General features: G+C 47.3%; 1 pseudogene; it reads left to right on the top strand.

Annotated features, from left to right (window-relative positions):
* The window catches only part of LOC119358006, a 55,350-nt pseudogene extending 45,102 nt beyond the window's left edge, over positions 1-10,248 (top strand).
* Positions 10,249-19,425: the final 9,177 nt, after the last annotated feature.

Below are 19,425 nucleotides of genomic sequence, written 5' to 3'. Positions count from 1 at the left end.
CACAGACGGAGCACTTGATGACTTCGAGCCTTGGACAGGCCCCCACCAGCCGCCGCACCAACCCGAAATAGCTCCCAGGCAGAGCCTCTCCAGGCCACAGCCGAACTATGAGGCCCTTCATGGCCTGTTCGGCCGCCTTGTGGAGCTCGACCAGTTGCTTCAGCTGGTCGCTCAGGGGCACGGGGTGTCCGGCCTCAGCATACTGAGACCAGAACACCTTCTCTGTCGAGTTGCCCTCCTCGGCTCGATAGAATGCGGCGGCATCGGACACGCTACGGGGAAGATCTGCGAATGCTCCTAGAGAGCTCCGGATTTGGGTAAGTAACAAGTAACTCACGTTTATGTGTTTGCTTTGCATAAAGAATGCCTTACCCGCCGCTATCTTTTTCACCGCATCCAACTCCTGGAGGGTCTTCTGGGATTCGGCCTTGGCAGACTTGGCATTTTCAACAGCCACCACGAGCTCGGATGCTCGCGTCTCTGAGTCAAGCTCCAAACTCTTATGTTTTTTCATGAGAGCCTGGAGCTCTTGCCGCACCTTGCCAACCTGGGCCTCATACTTCTCCCGCTCGGTGCGCTTCGTGGCCGCCCTCTTCTCGGCCTCGAACATCGCTTGCTTAAGGGTCGCCACCTCAGACGTGGCCCCTACAATAGCCACGATAATCCTGTCATTTTTTGCAATTGCACTTTTTATATATATTTAAACACGGTATTTCTTACCTTCCTTGTCCTCGAGCTGCTTCTTGGCACGCCCGAGCTCTTGCTCGGAATGCTCGAGGTTCTGCTTTAGCAGGTCCACTTCCGCAGTCAGTGCGGCGGACGCCAGCAGAGAAGCATGCATACGCATATTGACTCCTTTTTGTTAGACTCCTGCGAATTTTATTTGATCCTCTATTCGGCTTTTCTTCCCGAACGCCAAACAGAGCATCAGGGGCTACTGTCTATGCGGTAATATTATTTACACATTCTTTACTTACCTCAAAGCCTGTTAAAAGGCTAGCACAAGCTACAGTCAGTCCGCTCTTGGCGGACTGAACTTTCTGGACCACCGCACTCATAATGGTGCGGTGCTCCTCGTCGATGGAGGCGCCTTTGAGCACCTCCAACAGATTGTCCGGCGCCTCTGGTTGGATGGGGGTCACCGGCACGGTGGGCTTGCTCCTCTTGGAAGGAGGTCGCCCGCCGGACTCTGGAACCTTTGAAGGTTTCGGAGCGGTGTCCGGCCTAGAGCCGGACTTGGAGCCCTGGGGGGTTTTATCCCCTTTACTCCTGGAGTCCGGGAGGTCGCCTTGCGGCGCCTGCAGGACCACCTCCTCCTAGCTTGGAACCTGTTGGGACAACACTTCGGCGTCGTCCATAGGACGGGGGGAGGTAGCCGTCGGAAGCGAATTCACATCCGATGATTCTAGTGAACCGCTCGACGACGCGTCGAGTCGGTCTTTGGGTGGGCTGCATAATCATATTCGACATAAGGGAAAGCTGTGCAATAAAGGAATACTATGAATTACTCTGGTATCCGGATACTTTTGATTTTGCCAGGGGCTTGGCCCTGAGCGGCCACTCCTTTCCGCCGTCGTCGGCGTTGGTGGAGTAGTCCGGAGGAAGGGTTATCCCCTTCTTGGACCCTTCGGCCTCCCCAGTGAGGGCGGCCTTCCTTTTCTTCTCTCCCCCCACTGGAGGGGGAGAGGTCTCTTCTTCCTCATCCTCGTCTTCGCGGGAGGAATGCGCCTTGGAGCCGTCGGATGATGAACCCGACACCTCCTGGCGCCGGACACTTTTTCGAGTCCCCGTGGCCTTCTTCGTGGCCTTCTTCTCCGGCACCACATAGGGTGCCGGAACCAGCAGCTTCGCCAAGCGGGCATCGGCTGGGTCTTCGGGCAAAGGAGCCGGACAGTCGATCTGTCCGAACTTCGCCTGCCAATCCCATCAAAGGTAAGGGAGCTTAGATCCCGCATAGAGTTAAAGTATGAAAAACTAATACCATGTAAAAGGTGCAAACAACTTACCGCGCTAGCGTGACGCTGCGCGCTGAATCCGCGATCCTCGGTAGCGGATGCGGGAGCCTCGGCGCCCTTGAAAAGCACCTTCCATGCATCTTCGTACGTCGTGTCGAAGAGCCTGCTCAGAGTTCGGTGCTGCGCTGGGTTGAACTCCCACAGATTGAAGGCCCGTTGTTGACATGGGAGGATCCGGCGGATGAGCATAACCTGGACTACGTTGACAAGCTTGAGCTGCTTGTTCACCAGGGTTTGGATGCATGTTTGCAGTCCAGTCACCTCTCCTTTGCTGCCCCACGACAGGACCATCTCTTTCCAGGACGTGAGCCGCGTTGGGGGTCCGGACCGGAACTCGGGAGCTGCGACCCACTCAGGGTCGCGCGGCTCGGTGATATAAAACCACCCCGATTGCCACCCCTTCAGGGTCTCCACAAAGGAGCCCTCGAGCCATAAGTCGTTGGGCATCTTGCCCACCATGGCACCTCCGCACTCCGCCTAGTTGCCGCGCACCACCTTCGGCTTGACATTGAAAGTCTTGAGCCATAGGCCGAAATGGGGGCGGATGCGGAGGAAAGCCTCGCACACGATGATAAACGCCGAGATGTTGAGGATGAAGTTCGGGGCCAGATCATGGAAATCCAGGCCGTAGTAGAACATGAGTCCCCGGACGAATGGGTGGATAGGAAAGCCCAGTCCGCGGAGGAAGTGGGGAAGGAACACTACCCTCTCATGGGGCCTTGGGGTGGGAGGAGCTGCCCCTCTTTGGGAAGCCGGTACGCGATGTCATTAGACAAGTATCCGGCCTTCCCCAGTTTTTTGATGTGTTCCTCCGTGACGGAGGAGACCATCCACTTGCCTCCCACTCCGGACATGGCTGGAGAAGATTGAGGTGGGGAGTGCGGACTTGGGCGCTGGAGCTCGAGTGCGCGAAAATGGATAGGCAAAGGAGGAAGAAGGCGTAGGTGAAAAGGTGGATCCTTATCCCCTTATATGGGTGGACGCAACTACGTGTCCCCACCAGCCTGGTAAAACTCGCTTATCTCCAAGCACCATAATCAATGGCGCAGTTGGGTTACCCACGCCCGTATTGATGAGAATCCCGGAATAAGGGGACACGATCTCTGCTTCGACGAGACGTGCCAAGGAAACCGCCTCGCATGACACGCTAAGGTGGGGCAATAAAACGATTCGAATAAAGGCTTGGCCGTGGTGCGATGTCACACTACGGAATACGTCAGCAGATTAGATTTGTGTAAATATTATTCTCTCTATGGCAATATGTGAAAACTTATTTTGCAGAGCCGGACACTATCTTTGTGTTCAAAATCTTCTATGAAGTACTTGGAGGAGGAACCCGCCTTGCAATGCCGAAGACAATCTGCGCGCCGGACTCATCGTCATTGAAGTCTGGTTCAGGGGCTACTGAGGGAGTCCTGGATTAGGGGGTGTCCGGATGGCCGGACTATACCTTCAGTCGGACTCCTGGACTATGAAGATACAAGATTGAAGACTTCGTCCCGTGTCCGGGAGGGACTTTCCTTGGCGTGGAAGGCAAGCTTGGCGATACGGATATGTGGATCTCCTACCATTGTAACCAACTTTGTGTAACCCTAACCCTCTCCGGTGTCTATATAAACTGGAGGGTTTTAGTCCGTAGGACAACATACAGAACAACAATCATACCATAGGCTAGCTTCTAGGGTTTAGCCTCTCCGATCTCGTGGTAGATCTAGTCTTGTACTACCCATATCATCAATATTAATCAAGCAGGACGTAGGGTTTTACCTCCATCAAGAGGGCCCGAACCTGGGTAAAACTTCGTGTCCCTTGCCTCCTGTTAACATCCAGCCTAGACGCATAGTTCGGGACCCCCTACCCGAGATCCGCCGGTTTTGACACCGGCAACGACGAGGAGTAGTTTAGGAGGATCCCAGACAGGAGGCCTGCGCCTCTTTCGATATGTATCCCTGTTTGTGCTAGCCTTCTTAAGGCAAACTTGTTTAACTTATGTCTGTACTCAGATATTGTTGCTTCCGCTGACTCGTCTGTGATTGAGCCCTTGTATTCGAGCCCTCGAGGCCCCTGGCTTGTAATATGATGCTTGTATGACTTGTTTTATTTGTAGAGTTGTGTTGTGATATCTTCCCGTGAGTCCCTGATCTTGATCGTACACGTTTGCATGTATGATTAGTGTACGGTCAAATTGGGGGCATCACAAAATTAAATATGATGTTAATTTTCATTGCATCGCTGAATTTGATGTTATTTAGCACCGCTAAGCCGCCGTGGCCAGAGGCATACACAAGTGAGTTCCATAAAGCCCCATCTATCTCCCTTACTCTTTCTTCTTGTTTTTGATATATAGGATACATTATAGATGCAACACTTCGTTATTGAATTAGCATGCTTGTGCTTGTTTTTTTATGTCTGGAGATGTATATGTCAAATATATGTGCTATTTTACATATGATGCCAGATTGTATGATTTTTTTCATGTTTCAAGAAAAATACAAAAAGAAACTTAGTTTCGATATAGTTTGAGTTTTGCTTTGGTACACCCCTTTAAAGTTTACACAAATCCTAAAGTTATTTAAAAGGGCTAATTAACTTGCAGATCAAACGTACCGAATAGATTGACTTGGATACAAAAGACTGTTTAACCTTTTTTGATTGAATTGAAGGGGTAAATTCTAATCTTCACCTTTAATCTGCACTGAAATTTGTACTACTGTTAAGGAAGATGTACCGAAACAAAGTTCATTTTGAGTTTTTGATAGCTTCAAGTCAAGCTGCAGCTATGCCCATCACTTAATCCTTTGAAACTAACTGAACCTCTTCACATGAATTTTACGAACAGGCCATCATACTGTGCAACATATACAAGTGCATACCACTCCGCCCAAGTCCCATTCGTCGTAAGGGCATCTCCAGCCGCGCCCCCAACAGGGCCCCCCAGGCCACTTTTTCGGCGCCGGCGCCGTAAAAACGGCCCAGTCGCGCCCCCAGGACGCCGAAAATCGCCGGTTCGGACCTTTTTTCCGCCCGGCGGTCACAGGCCGAACCCGGTGCGCTGGGGAGCAGTTGGGGGCTCCGGCGCTAGGGAAAAGCACCCTTGGCCCACACCGACGGGGGAAAAGTCAAGGTTTTCTTCCCCCGACTCGCCTCGCACCCCCCGCGCCCTCGGCCACCACTAGCTATATCCCGATGACGGCCGCCGTCCTACTCCGCTAGATAGCCATTCCCCGCCGGAAAATAGCAGCCCTTCGCCGCGGCAGCCCCTCCCACAGCAGTTGGGCGTTTCCGGCCGCGGAGGCGTGGTTGAACGGCGGGTACACGCCCACCGAGCGCAAGGTGTTTGGCGTTTTGCATGCCTCGGCGATGGACTCGGATGAGGAGGAAGAGCTCGCCGCGCTGCTGGAGGAGGAAGCCGCGGCCGACGTCCAGGAAGAAGAGCATCTCATGGTGCTCGCCGCCCTCGGCCAGCTGCTGGCGAGCAATGAAAAGCCGCGGCGAGGTGGCTCGGCGCCGGGGCGGATGAAAGCAAAGAACCGGCATCGTCTCCAAGGCTACTGCATGCTCTACTCCGACTACTTCGCCGATGCTCCACTTCATGGCGAGAGAACATTTCGGCGCCGTTATCGGATGAGCCGAAAGCTCTTCCTCAGGTTTGTGAATTCCATCCGGGAGTTCGACAACTACTTCAAGTGCAAGATGGATTGCACTGGCGCCCTTGGATTCACCTCCATCCAAAAGTGCACGACAGCGATGAGGATGCTTGCATATGGAGCTCCCAGTGATTCACTCGACGACTATGGGCGCATGGCCGAGTCCACCAGCATAGAGTGTTTCTACAAGTTCTGTCGGGCAGTGGTGGCAGTGTTTGGGCCACAATACTTGAGAACACCCAATGCGGAAGACACTGCTCGGATCCTAGCCCAGAATGCAGCAAGAGGATTTCTTGGGATACTTGGAAGCATCGACTGCAGGCATTGGAAATGGAAGAATTGCCCATTTCGTTGGCAGGGGATGTACAAAGGCGCCAAAGGCGGTTGCAGTGTGGTGCTTGAGGCGGTAGTCACATAGGACCTCTGGATTTGGCACTCCTTCTTTGGTATGCCAGGAACTCACAATGACATCAACGTGCTGCAGTGCTCTCCTGTTTTTGCCAAGCTCGTTGAAGGCCATTCTCCTCCGGTGAACTTCGAGATCAATGGACACCAATACAACAAGGGGTACTATCTAGCTGACGGCATCTATCCGAGATGGTCGACATTTGTGAAGACGATCTCAAACCCTGTGGCAGGAGGCAAGAACGCCTCGTTTGCGAAGCTTCAGGAGGCTTGCAGGAAGGATGTCAAGCGGGCATTTGGTGTGCTCCAATCTCGATTTGCTATTGTTCGGTACCCCGCTCAGACCTGGTTCAAAGATCAAATATGGGAGATTATGACTTGTTGTGTCATCTTGCACAACATGATCATCGAGAGCGAGCAAGAAGACCGAGTGTTTGACACTAAACCATACTACAGGCAGGGTCCTCTAGCCGAAGTTGATCACCAGCTACCGGCAACTTGGACTGCCTATCTCAGTATGCGTCAGGAGATCCGAGACCCACAGGTGCATCATCAACTGCAGAAAGATCTGATTGAGCACCTATTGAGGCTCAAGGGGGACGCCGTTTGATGAAATACGAGTTTTTATTTGTTGAACTATATAATTTGTATTGAACTATTTGTTGTTGTACTATTTTGTTGAAGTATTTGATTTTTCTGTGATGAAATATGTGATAAGAAATAATTGTGTTGATAATTGAACGCCGAGACACGGCGAAACCACGCCGAATATGGGCCTATTCTCGCCTATATGGGCCCTTTATTTGCCGAAATTGGGCTGCAAAGTGGGCCAATTTCGGTGCCTGGGGGCGATGACTGGTCGCAAAACCGCCCCGAGCGCCGATTGTATCGCCGGCTCGCCCCCAGGGGGCGATTTTTATGCGTCCTGGGGGGGCCAACGGCTGGAGATGCCCTAAGTAGCTGGGGCGTGTCCTACTTGAGGTGATTCGTTTCGGTTTTTCTCCGTTTTTTCCTTTTTTTTAGTTTTCGTTTATTATTTTCTTTATTCTTCTTAGTTTCTTTTCATTCTTTTTTCGCATTTTTATTTATTTTTTATTTTGTTTATTATTTTTTTCTTTGTTCTTTTGGTTATTATTCTACATTTGTGTACATGTCAACAACATTTTTCTAATACACATCTAACATTTTTTCAATACAAATTAAACATTTTGTAATACATGGCCAACATTTTTATCACATTTTAAACAGTTCTCAAATACAAGATTAACACTTTTTAATACAAGGTCAATTGTTTTTCTATATATTTTTAACATCTGTTTAAACGCTTGATTAAAAAATTTAGATAAAAATATTAATATTTTTAATAGATGGCCATTTTTTTCTATGCACATTTAACATTTTTCAAACACTTGTTCAACATTTTAAAAATGCTTGATTAATATTTGTATATACATGATAAAAAATCACCATTTTTCTAATACATGGTCAATATTTTTTCTGTACATATTTAACATTTTTCAAATGTATGATTAACATTTTTCAAATAGTTGTTCAAAAAATTTCAAATGCTTGGTTAACATTTTGAAATACAGTTTTCAAATACTTGCTCAACTTTTTTAAAAAATTAAAGTTTTTTTCACAATATAAATATTGAGAATATTTTCAACTATAAACAAAATACAAAAATAAAGAAAGTAACGAAAACAGAAAACAGAAAAAAGAGGCTTTGTGCTGGTGTCAAGGCGTCAAATAGGATCCGGGCTTTCTGTCTCCTGACTTTGGGCCACTCTTCTCCGATACCACAGTCCACACCCCCACCTCAAAGGAGCTTTGCTACACCTACGTAAAACTACGTAAGAGAGTTACGTAAAAGCTGATTTGCCTTAAGAGCATTTTCAACATAAGCGCTATATAAGCGACGCACGGTATAAAAGTTGCTTTTAGCGTGTGCGGACCTGATTTAAAGTCTTCAGCAGCCGCATAAAAAGCACGCGCGCTATAACTAATGCAGCGCGCGCATTAAAAAGACATCGCGCAGCATATTTAGTGTCCCCGGTCGCGCGCGCTGCAAACTCTGGGCTGCTGCAGATGGAACCGCTTGATTGCAACCGCTGGACTCGCGCTCGCCGCATATTTTACAGCGCTTGTTGGAGCAAGCGTCTTTTAGCGCCCTAAAAAACTACTTGCGCGCTGTAAACCCATTTTTTAGGCGCCATGCATTGGGCGGCGGTTGGAGATCCTCTAATTTGGTTGGAGTAGAAAAAAGGCCTAGACCCACCCCATGAAAATCAAGGGGAGATGTTTAGTTGGGAAGGAAAGAAACGTAAGTTTAAGTAAGAGGTTTCGTATTTCTCCAAAAATTAAGTAAGAGGTTTCGTAGGTGTAGCATTTTTGCACCCTAAAATCCCAAATTCCTATTTCTCAAAAAAAATCCCAAATTCCTTCTCGCCGCCAGATCCCAGGCCCCTTCCCTTCTTGCAGGCGGTTTCGGTTTTTGTTCCTATTCCGGGAAGATTCCAGTGTCGATGCCGATGGCTCTATTTAATCGCCAGCGCGACCGCAAGCTCGACGATTCGTGGCGCAGGTGCAGGTAGCTCACTCATGGCTAGGAGAGAAGGGATCGATTCCTGCGCCGTCGCCGCCGCCGGCCGCAGGCGGTGGCGGTCCACGGCGATGACCGGATTAGCGCCCTATGCGACGATCTCCTCCTCGACATACTAGGCCGCCTTGACACCCGCATGGTTCTCGACGCCGGGGTGCTATCTAAGCGCTGGGCCGGCCTGCCCCGCGAGCTCTCCGTCCTCGACTTGAGCGTCGGGGACATACTCCCGCCGCGCTACCACCGCTGGGTCCTCCTTCATCGAGAATCCAAGGCAAGAGATTTAAAGTACCAATTCTGCACGACTAATATGGAGAAGGTCATGCCTCACATCAGGAGGTACGAGCGCCGCGCCATGCGAGCCTTGACCACCTCTGTCGAACGTCTCTTAGACCCAGCGGCAGATGGTGTCGGCCGGACGGTAAGCAAGCTGACGCTTGAGTTCTTTTCGACCCACAACACTGACTGCATCAACCGGCTCATCTCCAAGGCCATCGATGCTTGGGAGGTCCATGATCTCGTGGCCGTTGCTAAGCCAGTCTACTCGCAACGCCGAAATTTTCATGCCTTCCCCGGCCACGGCATCTGTGAGGAACCCTGTGCGTCACGCCTGCGAAGTCTCAAGCTTGGAGGCTGCATGATCCCATCGTTGCTCGGGCACAATGTGCTCACCCTGCTCGTCATGCAAGACACACCAATGTCGACGCCAGAATCGGCGTACGAGGGCATCTTCACCTCGTGCCCGCAGCTGCAGGTGCTTCACCTCATCTCCTGCTACAGCGCAGGCAATGGGAATGGGGACATTACCGTAGACGCCCCCGGGTCAGACCTGCGGGAGCTTGTCGTCGACAATTGCGTCTGTTTCATACGGATATGCCCGAGGGCTCTTCCCAGACTCGAGCGCCTAGCATCCCTGGGCACGAGAGTGCGCTTCGAGACCACCTCGTTTCCCTACCTCAGGCAATGCAACCTCACCCTGTGCATGGGTGTCACAGAGGAAACAGCTCGCCGATACTTTGCGGCACGCATGTAGCTCAAGCTTGGCTCGTTAGTGGGATGCATCCCGGACGTAACGGACATGATCATTCGGTTCACTGGACCTGACAGATGGATCGTGCCGTCCGTTTCCTCGCCGGCGCTGCTACCTAATCTCCGGCGGCTGCTGGTCGCCGACGTGCCTCGGTGCTGGGACGTCTCGTGGCCGCGTCTCCTCCTTGAAACGGCGCCTTCCCTCGAGACCCTCCATGTCCACATCGCCCCGCCGCCTTGCAAAGAGGAAGAGGAGCCCGCCTTACTTGGGCACCGTCACCTCAAGGAGTTTGTGATGGCTGGTTTTGAGGGGACGGGGAGGCAGGTTTACCTCGTCAGGTTTGTCATGGGAGTGTGCAGCACGGCGTTGCGCCATGTCGCCATGCTCAAGAAGGGGCATGTCCGGGACAAGGGGCACTGGGACTGGGAGACGGTGACGCAGCAGCAGCAGCGCTCACAGTGGACCGACGAGGAGAAGGACAAGACGCTTGAGCAGATCATGAATGGGGTTCCTTCTTCCTCGACCGCTTCTCCGGCTGTAGTTTTTGGCTGATTTGTTGTAACCGTTAGAGATATATTTGGGCTACATGTGTTTGGTAGTCTAGAATTTGTAATCTGTCTTCTACCTTATCTTTAGAACAGGCGTCTTGTCTTTCTAGCCTTGTACTTATATACTCGCCTTCGAGGCTCAATAATACATCGATCATATTTCATAACAAACCCTCTCTCTCTTCTAACAGTAACTTTTGTCCATTCATAACGTGAAAGTGAGCATTTGTCTGGTTAATTCGTAGGCTTCTGGTGTTTTAGTCGATTTGATTTATAAGGTGCTGTTGTACTCAAATTATAATGCGCTTGGAGGGTGGAAGACACCGTCGAGCTTCCCCAATGGTGGGTTGTTGCAAGCAACGATGGGAGTTCACGTGGGATGATGCATCTACGTGTGTGTTCGTATCACCACAGGGATTCGCAATTCATTCCCTATTTCTTTGTTGCTTGGCAAACATAAATGTCAACGGCTAATAAGTATACCTGATCAAATTGCTGCAACATGACATATCTTGGTGGATATTAGTACTTGTCAGTTGGAAAGTCCCCAACTGCTCACGAGCTCAACTGAGCTCGCATGAACAGTAAATTCGAAAAAAGATGAAAAAACATTCAAAGAATTCTAAAAAAAATATGTGGTAAACTTTAACAAATGTTTTAAGAGCCTGCAAATATTCAATTTGAAATGACATTCGTGGGAGTCGCAGCAAAAAAAAAATCAACACTTCAAAAATGCTTTCGACTAGCATTTTTGGAGCATTACTTTATTTTTTACCACCGCTTCCAGAATGTGATTTCATGATAAAATTTTACAAGCACTCAAAACTTTTGTCAATGTTTCATAGAAAAAATAAATCAGATTAAAAAAACATTTTTTTATGATTTTACTGTTCATACGGGCTCATTTGAGCTCGAGCTGATAATAGTTGTGTCCTTGTCAGTTCTCTTTCATTTCAGGGATGGGAGAGAACTTTGTGATGCCAAGGTTTCCCTACCCTTTTCTCTCGCCCCTGCCGACCCTGACCCTATGTAGATTGCGCCTACCATGAGCGCTCCCACGAAGCAGTCAAGCCATTGCTCCGGCCACCCCACGGGAGCGCACAAGATAGCTCCTAGTCACCTCGGCTGCCTCGGTCGTGCCCTCCCGAGCTGTCTTGCGATTTGGATACTCTCGTAAAGTTTCACTAGAAAGGGAAGTTGCTCCATTTGACTTTATTTGATGAGATATTGATCAATTTCCTTTCAAAAAAATGTTTATGTATATTATGAGGAAAAAATACTGGTGATGGTTTCGTTAATGAAATCAGAGCCCCCCCTGAAGGAAATATGCCCTAGAGGCAATAATAAAGTTATTATTTATTTCCTTATATCATGATAAATGTTTATTATTCATGCTAGAATGGTATTAACCGGAAACATAATACTTGTGTGAATACATAGACAAACAGAGTGTCACTAGTATGCCTCTACTAGACTAACTCGTTAATCAAAGATGGTTATGTTTCCTAACCATAGACAAAGAAGTTGTTATTTGATTAACAAGGTCACATCATTAGTTGAATGATCTGATTGACATGACCCATTCCATTAGCTTAGCACCCGATCGTTTAGTATGTTGCTATTGCTTTTCTTCATGACTTATACATGTTCCTATGACTATGAGATTATGCAACTCCCGTTTACCGGAGGAACACTCTGGGTGCTACCAAACGTCACAACGTAACTGGGTGATTATAAAGGAGCATTACAGGTGTCTCCAAAGGTAGATGTTGGGTTGGCGTATTTCGAGATTAGGATTTGTCACTCCGATTGTCGGAGAGGTATCTCTGGGCCCTCTCGGTAATGCACATCACATAAGCCTTGCAAGCATTGCAACTGATGAGTTAGTTGCGAGATGATGTATTACAGAATGAGTAAAGAGACTTGCCGGTAACGAGATTGAACTAGGTATTGGATACCGACGATCGAATCTCGGGCAAGTAACATACCGATGACAAAGGGAACAACGTATGTTGTTATGTGGTCTGACCGATAAAGATCTTCGTAGAATATGTAGGAGCCAATATGGGCATCCAGGTCCCGCTATTGGTTATTGACCGGAGACGTGTCTCGGTCATGTCTACATCGTTCTCGAACCCGTAGGGTCCGCACGCTTAAGGTTACGATGACAGTGATATTATGAGTTTATGCATTTTGATGTACCGAAGGTTGTTCGGAGCCCCGAATGTGACCACGGACATGACGAGGAGTCTCGAAATGGTCGAGACGTAAAGATTGATATATTGGAAGCCTGTATTTGGATATCGGAAGTGTTCCGGGTGAAATCGAGATTTTACCGGATTACCGGGAGGTTACCGGAACCCCCCGGGAGCCATATGGGCCTTATTGGGCCTTAGTGGAAAGGAGAAAGGGGCAGCCCAAGGTGGCTGCGCACCTCCCCCCTCCCCTAGTCCTATTAGGACTAGGAGAGGTGGCCGGCCCCCCTTTCCCTCTTTCCCCCTCGGGGAATCCTAGTCCAACTAGGATTGGGGGGGAGTCCTACTCCCGAAAGGAGTAGGACTCCTCCTGCGCCCTCCTCCTGGCCGGCGCCCCCCTCCCCCTTGGCTCCTTTATATACTGAGGCAGAGGCACCCCAGAAACACACAAGTTGATCCACGTGATCTATTCCTTAGCCGTGTGCGGTGCCCCCTGCCACCATATTCCTCGATAATACTGTAGCGGAGTTTAGGCGAAGCCCTGCTGCTGTAGTTCATCAAGATCGTCACCACGCCGTCGTGCTGACGGAACTCTTCCTCGACACTTTGCTGAATCGGAGTCCGGGGATCGTCATCGAGATGAACGTGTGCTCGAACTCGGAGGTGCCGTAGTTTCGGTGCTTGATCGGTTGGATCGTGAAGACGTACGACTACTTCCTCTACGTTGTGTCAGCGCTTCCGCAGTCGGTCTGCGTTGGGTACGTAGACAACACTCTCCCCTCTCGTTGCTATGCATCACATGATCTTGCGTGTGCGTAGGAAATTTTTTGAAATTACTACGAAACCCAAAAGTGGCATCCGAGCCTAGGTTATTTATGTTGATGTAATATGCACGAGTAGAACACAAGTGAGTTGTGGGCGATATAAGTCATACTGCCTACCAGCATGTCATACTTTGGTTCGGCGGCATTGTTGGACGAGACGACCCGGACCAACATTACGCGTACGCTTACGCGAGACCGGTTCCCCCGACGTGCTTTGCACACAGGTGGCTTGCGGGCGACTGTCTCTCCAACTTTAGTTGAACCAAGTGTGGCTACGCCCGGTCCTTGCGAAGGTTAAAACGGAGTCTATTTGACAGACTATCATTGTGGTTTTGATGCGTAGGTGAGGTTGGTTCTTGCTTAAGCCTATAGCAGCCATGTAAAACATGCAACAACAAAGTAGAGGACGTCTAACTTGTTTTTGCAGGGCATGTTGGGATGTGATATGGTCAAAGCATGATGCTAAATTTTATTGTATCAGATGATCATGTTTTGTAACCGAGTTATCGGCAACTGGCAGGAGCCATATGGTTGTCGCTTTATTGTATGCAATGCAATCGCGATGTAATGCTTTACTTTATTACTAAGCGGTAGTGATAGTCGTGGAAGCATAAGATTGGCGAGACGACAACGATGCTACGATGGAGATCAAGGTGTCGCGCCGGTGACGATGGTGATCACGACGGTGCTTCGGAGATGGAGAACATAAGCACAAGATGATGATGGCCATATCATATCACTTATATTGATTGCATGTGATGTTTATCTTTTTATGCATCTTATCTTGCTTTGATTGACGGTAGCATTATAAGATGATCTCTCACTAAATTATCAAGAAGTGTTCTCCCTGAGTATGCACCGTTGCCAAAGTTCGTCGTGCCCAAACACCACGTGATGATCGGGTGTGATAAGCTCTACGTCCATCTACAACGGGTGCAAGCCAGTTTTGCACACGCAGAATACTCAGGTTAAACTTGATAAGCCTAGCATATGCAGATATGGCCTCGGAACACGGAGACCGAAAGGTCGAGCGTGAATCATATAGTAGATATGATCAACATAACGATGTTCACCATTGAAAACTACTCCATCTCACGTGATGATCGGTTATGGTTTAGTTGATTTGGATCGCGTAATCACTTAGAAGATTAGAGGGATGTCTATCTAAGTGGGAGTTCTTAAGTAATATGATTAATTGAACTTAAATTTATCATGAACTTAGTCCCTGATAGTATCTTGCTTGTTTATGTTGATTGTAGATAGATGGCTCGTGCTGTTGTTCCGTTGAATTTTAATGCGTTCCTTGAGAAAGCAAAGTTGAAAGATGATGGTAGCAATTACACGGACTGGGTCCGTAACTTGAGGATTATCCTCATTGCTGCACAGAAGAATTACGTCCTGTAAGCACCGCTGGGTGCCAGGCCTGCTGCTGGAGCAACACCAGATGTTATGAATATCTGGCAGAGCAAAGCTGATGACTACTCGATAGTTCAGTGTGCCATGCTTTACGGCTTAGAATCGGGACTTCAACAACGTTTTGAACGTCATGGAGCATATGAGATGTTCCAGGAGTTGAAGTTAATATTTCAAGCAAATGCCTGAATTGAGAGATATGAAGTCTCCAATAAGTTCTATAGCTGCAAGATGGAGGAGAACAGTTCTGTCAGTGAGCATATACTCAAAATGTCTGGGTATAATAATCACTTGATTCAATTGGGAGTTAATCTTCCGGATGATTGCGTCATTGACAGAATTCTCTAATCACTGCCACCAAGCTACAAGAGCTTCGTGATGAACTATAATATGCAAGGGATGAACAAGACTATTCCCGAGCTCTTCGCAATGCTGAAAGCTGCGGAGGTAGAAATCAAGAAGGAGCATCAAGTGTTGATGGTTAACAAAACCACTAGTTTCAAGAAAAAGGGCAAAGGGAATAAGAAGGGGAACTTCAAGAAGAACAGCAAGCAAGTTGCTGCTCAGGAGAAGAAACCCAAGTCTGGACCTAAGCCTGAAACTGAGTGCTTCTACTGCAAGCAGACTGGTCACTGGAAGCGGAACTGCTCCAAGTATTTGGCGGATAAGAAGGATGGCAAGGTGAACAAAGGTATATGTGATATACATGTTATTGATGTGTACCATACTAGAGCACGCAGTAGCACCTGGGTATTTGATACTGGTTCTGTTGCTAATATTTGCAACTCGAAACAGGGACTACAGAATAAGCGGGCACTGGCAAAGGACGAGGTGACGATGCGCGTGGGAAACGGTTCCAAAGTCGATGTGATCGCGGTCGGCACGCTACCTCTACATCTACCTTCGGGATTAATATTAGACCTAAATAATTGTTATTTGGTGCCAGCGTTGAGCATGAACATTATATCTGGATCTTGTTTAATGCGAGACGGATATTCATTTAAATCAGAGAATAATGGTTGTTCTATTTATATGAGTAATATCTTTTATGGTCATGCACCCTTGAAGAGTGGTCTATTCTTATTGAATCTCGATAGTAGTAATACACATATTCATAATGTTGAAGCCAAAAGATGCAGAGTTGATAATGAAAGTGCAACTTATTTGTGGCACTGTCGTTTAGGTCATATTGGTGTAAAGCGCATGAAGAAACTCCATACTGATGGACTTTTGGAACCACTTGATTATGAATCACTTGGTACTTGCGAACCGTGCCTCATGGGCAAGATGACTAAAACACCGTTTTCCGGTACTATGGAGAGAGCAACAGATTTGTTGGAAATCATACATACCGATGTATGTGGTCCGATGAATATTGAGGCTCGTGGCGGATATCGTTATTTTCTCACCTTCACAGATGATTTAAGCAGATATGGGTATATCTTCTTAATGAAACATAAGTCTGAAACATTTGAAAAGTTCAAAGAATTTCAGAGTGAAGTTGAAAATCATCGTAACAAGAAAATAAAGTTTCTGCGATCTGATCGTGGAGGAGAATATTTGAGTTACGAGTTTGGTGTACATTTGAAAAATTGTGGAATAGTTTCGCAACTCACGCCACCCGGAACACCACAGCGTAATGGTGTGTCTGAACGTCGTAATCGTACTTTACTAGATATGGTGCGATCTATGATGTCTCTTACTGATTTACCGCTATCGTTTTGGGGATACGCTCTAGAGACAGCCGCATTCACGTTAAATAGGGCACCATCAAAATCCGTTGAGACGACGCCTTATGAACTGTGGTTTGGCAAGAAACCAAAGTTGTCGTTTCTTAAAGTTTGGGGCTGCGATGCTTATGTGAAAAAGCTTCAACCTGATAAGCTCGAACCCAAATCGGAGAAATGTGTCTTCATAGGATACCCAAAGGAGACTGTAGGGTACACCTTCTATCACAGATCCGAAGGCAAGACATTCGTTGCTAAGAATGGATCCTTTCTAGAGAAGGAGTTTCTCTCGAAAGAAGTGAGTGGGAGGAAAGTAGAACTTGACGAGGTAACTGTACCTGCTCCCTTACTGGAAAGTAGTACATCACAGAAAACTGTTTCAGTGACACCTACACCAGTTAGTGAGGAAGCCAATGATAATGATCATGAAACTTCAGATCAAGATACTACTGAACCTCGTAGATCAACCAGAGTAAGATCCACACCAGAGTGGTACGGTAATCCTGTTCTGGAAGTCATGCTACTAGATCATGATGAACCTACGAACTATGAAGAAGCGATGGTGAGCCCAGATTCCGTAAAGTGGCTTGAAGCCATGAAATCTGAGATGGGATCCATGTATGAGAACAAAGTATGGACTTTGGTTGACTTGCCCGATGATCGGCAAGCAATTGAGAATAAATGGATCTTTAAGAAGAAGACTGACGCTGATGGTAATGTTACTGTCTACAAAGCTCGACTTGTCGCAAAAGGTTATCGGCAAGTTCAAGGGATTGACTACGATGAGACCTTCTCACCCGTAGCGATGCTTAAGTCCGTCCGAATCATGTTAGTGATTGCCGCATTTTATGATTATGAAATTTGGCAGATGGATGCAAAACTGCATTCCTGAATGGATTTCTGGAAGAAGAGTTGTATATGATGCAACCGGAAGGTTTTGTCGATCCAAAGGGAGCTAACAAAGTGTGCAAGCTCCAGCGATCCATTTATGGACTGGTGCAAGCCTCTCGGAGTTGGAATAAACGTTTTGATAGTGTGATCAAAGCATTTGGTTTTATACAGACTTTCGGAGAAGCCTGTATTTACAAGAAAGTGAGTGGGAGCTCTGTAGCATTTCTGATATTATATGTGGATGACATATTGCTGATTGGAAATGATATAGAATTTCTGGATAGCATAAAGGGATACTTGAATAAAAGTTTTTCAATGAAAGACCTCGGTGAAGCTGCTTACATATTAGGCATTAAGATCTATAGAGATAGATCAAGACGCTTAATTGGACTTTCACAAAGCACATACCTTGACAAAGTTTTGAAGAAGTTCAAAATGGATCAAGCAAAGAAAGGGTTCTTGCCTGTGTTACAAAGTGTGAAGTTGAGTAAGACTCAATGCCCGACCACTGCAGAAGATAGAGAGAATATGAAAGATGTTCCCTATGCATCAGCCATAGGATCTATCATGTATGCAATGCTGTGTACCAGACCTGATGTGTGCCTTGCTATAAGTTTAGCAGGGAGGTACCAAAGTAATCCAGGAGTGGATCACTGGACAGCGGTCAAGAACATCCTGAAATACCTGAAAAGGACTAAGGATATGTTTCTCGTATATGGTGGTGACAAAGAGCTCACCATAAAAGGTTACGTTGATGCAAGCTTTGACACTGATCCGGACGATTCTAAATCGCAAACCGGATACGTGTTTACATTAAACGGTGGAGCTGTCAGTTGGTGCAGTTCTAAACAAAGCGTCGTAGCGGGATCTACATGTGAAGCGGAGTACATAGCTGCTTCGGAAGCAGCGAACGGAGGAGTCTGGATGAAGGAGTTCATATCCGATCTAGGTGTCATACCTAGTACATCGGGTCCAATGAAAATCTTTTGTGACAATACTGGTGCAATTGCCTTGGCAAAGGAATCCAGATTTCACAAAAGGACCAAACACATCAAGAGACGCTTCAACTACATCCGGGATCTAGTCCAGGTGGGAGACATAGAGATTTGCAAGATACATACGGATCTGAATGTTGCAGACCCGTTGACTAAGCCTCTTCCACGAGCAAAACATGATCAGTACCAAGGCTCCATGGGTGTTAGAATCATTACAGTGTAATCTAGATTATTGACTCTAGTGCAAGTGGGAGACTGAAGGAAATATGCCCTAGAGGCAATAATAAAGTTATTATTTATTTCCTTATATCATGATAAATGTTTATTATTCATGCTAGAATGGTATTAACCGGAAACATAATACTTGTGTGAATACATAGACAAACAGAGTGTCACTAGTATGCCTCTACTAGACTAGCTCGTTAATCAAAGATGGTTATGTTTCCTAACCATAGACAAAGGAGTTGTTATTTGATTAACGAGGTCACATCATTAGTTGAATGATCTGATTGACATGACCCATTCCATTAGCTTAGCACCCGATCGTTTAGTATGTTGCTATTGCTTTTCTTCATGACTTATACATGTTCCTATGACTATGAGATTATGCAACTCCCGTTTACCGGAGGAACACTTTGGGTGCTACCAAACGTCACAACGTAACTGGGTGATTATAAAGAAGCATTACAGGTGTCTCCAAAGGTAGATGTTGGGTTGGCGTATTTCGAGATTAGGATTTGTCACTCTGATTGTCGGAGAGGTATCTCTGGGCCCTCTCGATAATGCACATCACATAAGCCTTGCAAGCATTGCAACTAATGAGTTAGTTGCGAGATGATGTATTACAGAACGAGTAAAGAGACTTGCCGGTAACGAGATTGAACTAGGTATTGGATACCAACGATCGAATCTCGGGCAAGTAACATACCGATGACAAAGGGAACAACGTATGTTGTTATGCGGTCTGACCGATAAAGATCTTTGTAGAATATGTAGGAGCCAATATGGGCATCCAGGTCCCGCTATTGGTTATTGACCGGAGATGTGTCTCGGTCATGTCTACATCGTTCTCGAACCCGTAGGGTCCGCACGCTTAAGGTTACGATGACAGTGATATTATGAGTTTATGCATTTTG

The sequence above is a fragment of the Triticum dicoccoides genome, chromosome 2A (genome assembly GCF_002162155.2).
Source record: "Triticum dicoccoides isolate Atlit2015 ecotype Zavitan chromosome 2A, WEW_v2.0, whole genome shotgun sequence".
Taxonomy (NCBI): domain Eukaryota; kingdom Viridiplantae; phylum Streptophyta; class Magnoliopsida; order Poales; family Poaceae; genus Triticum; species Triticum dicoccoides.
This window is presented reverse-complemented; position numbering and strand designations above follow the sequence as displayed.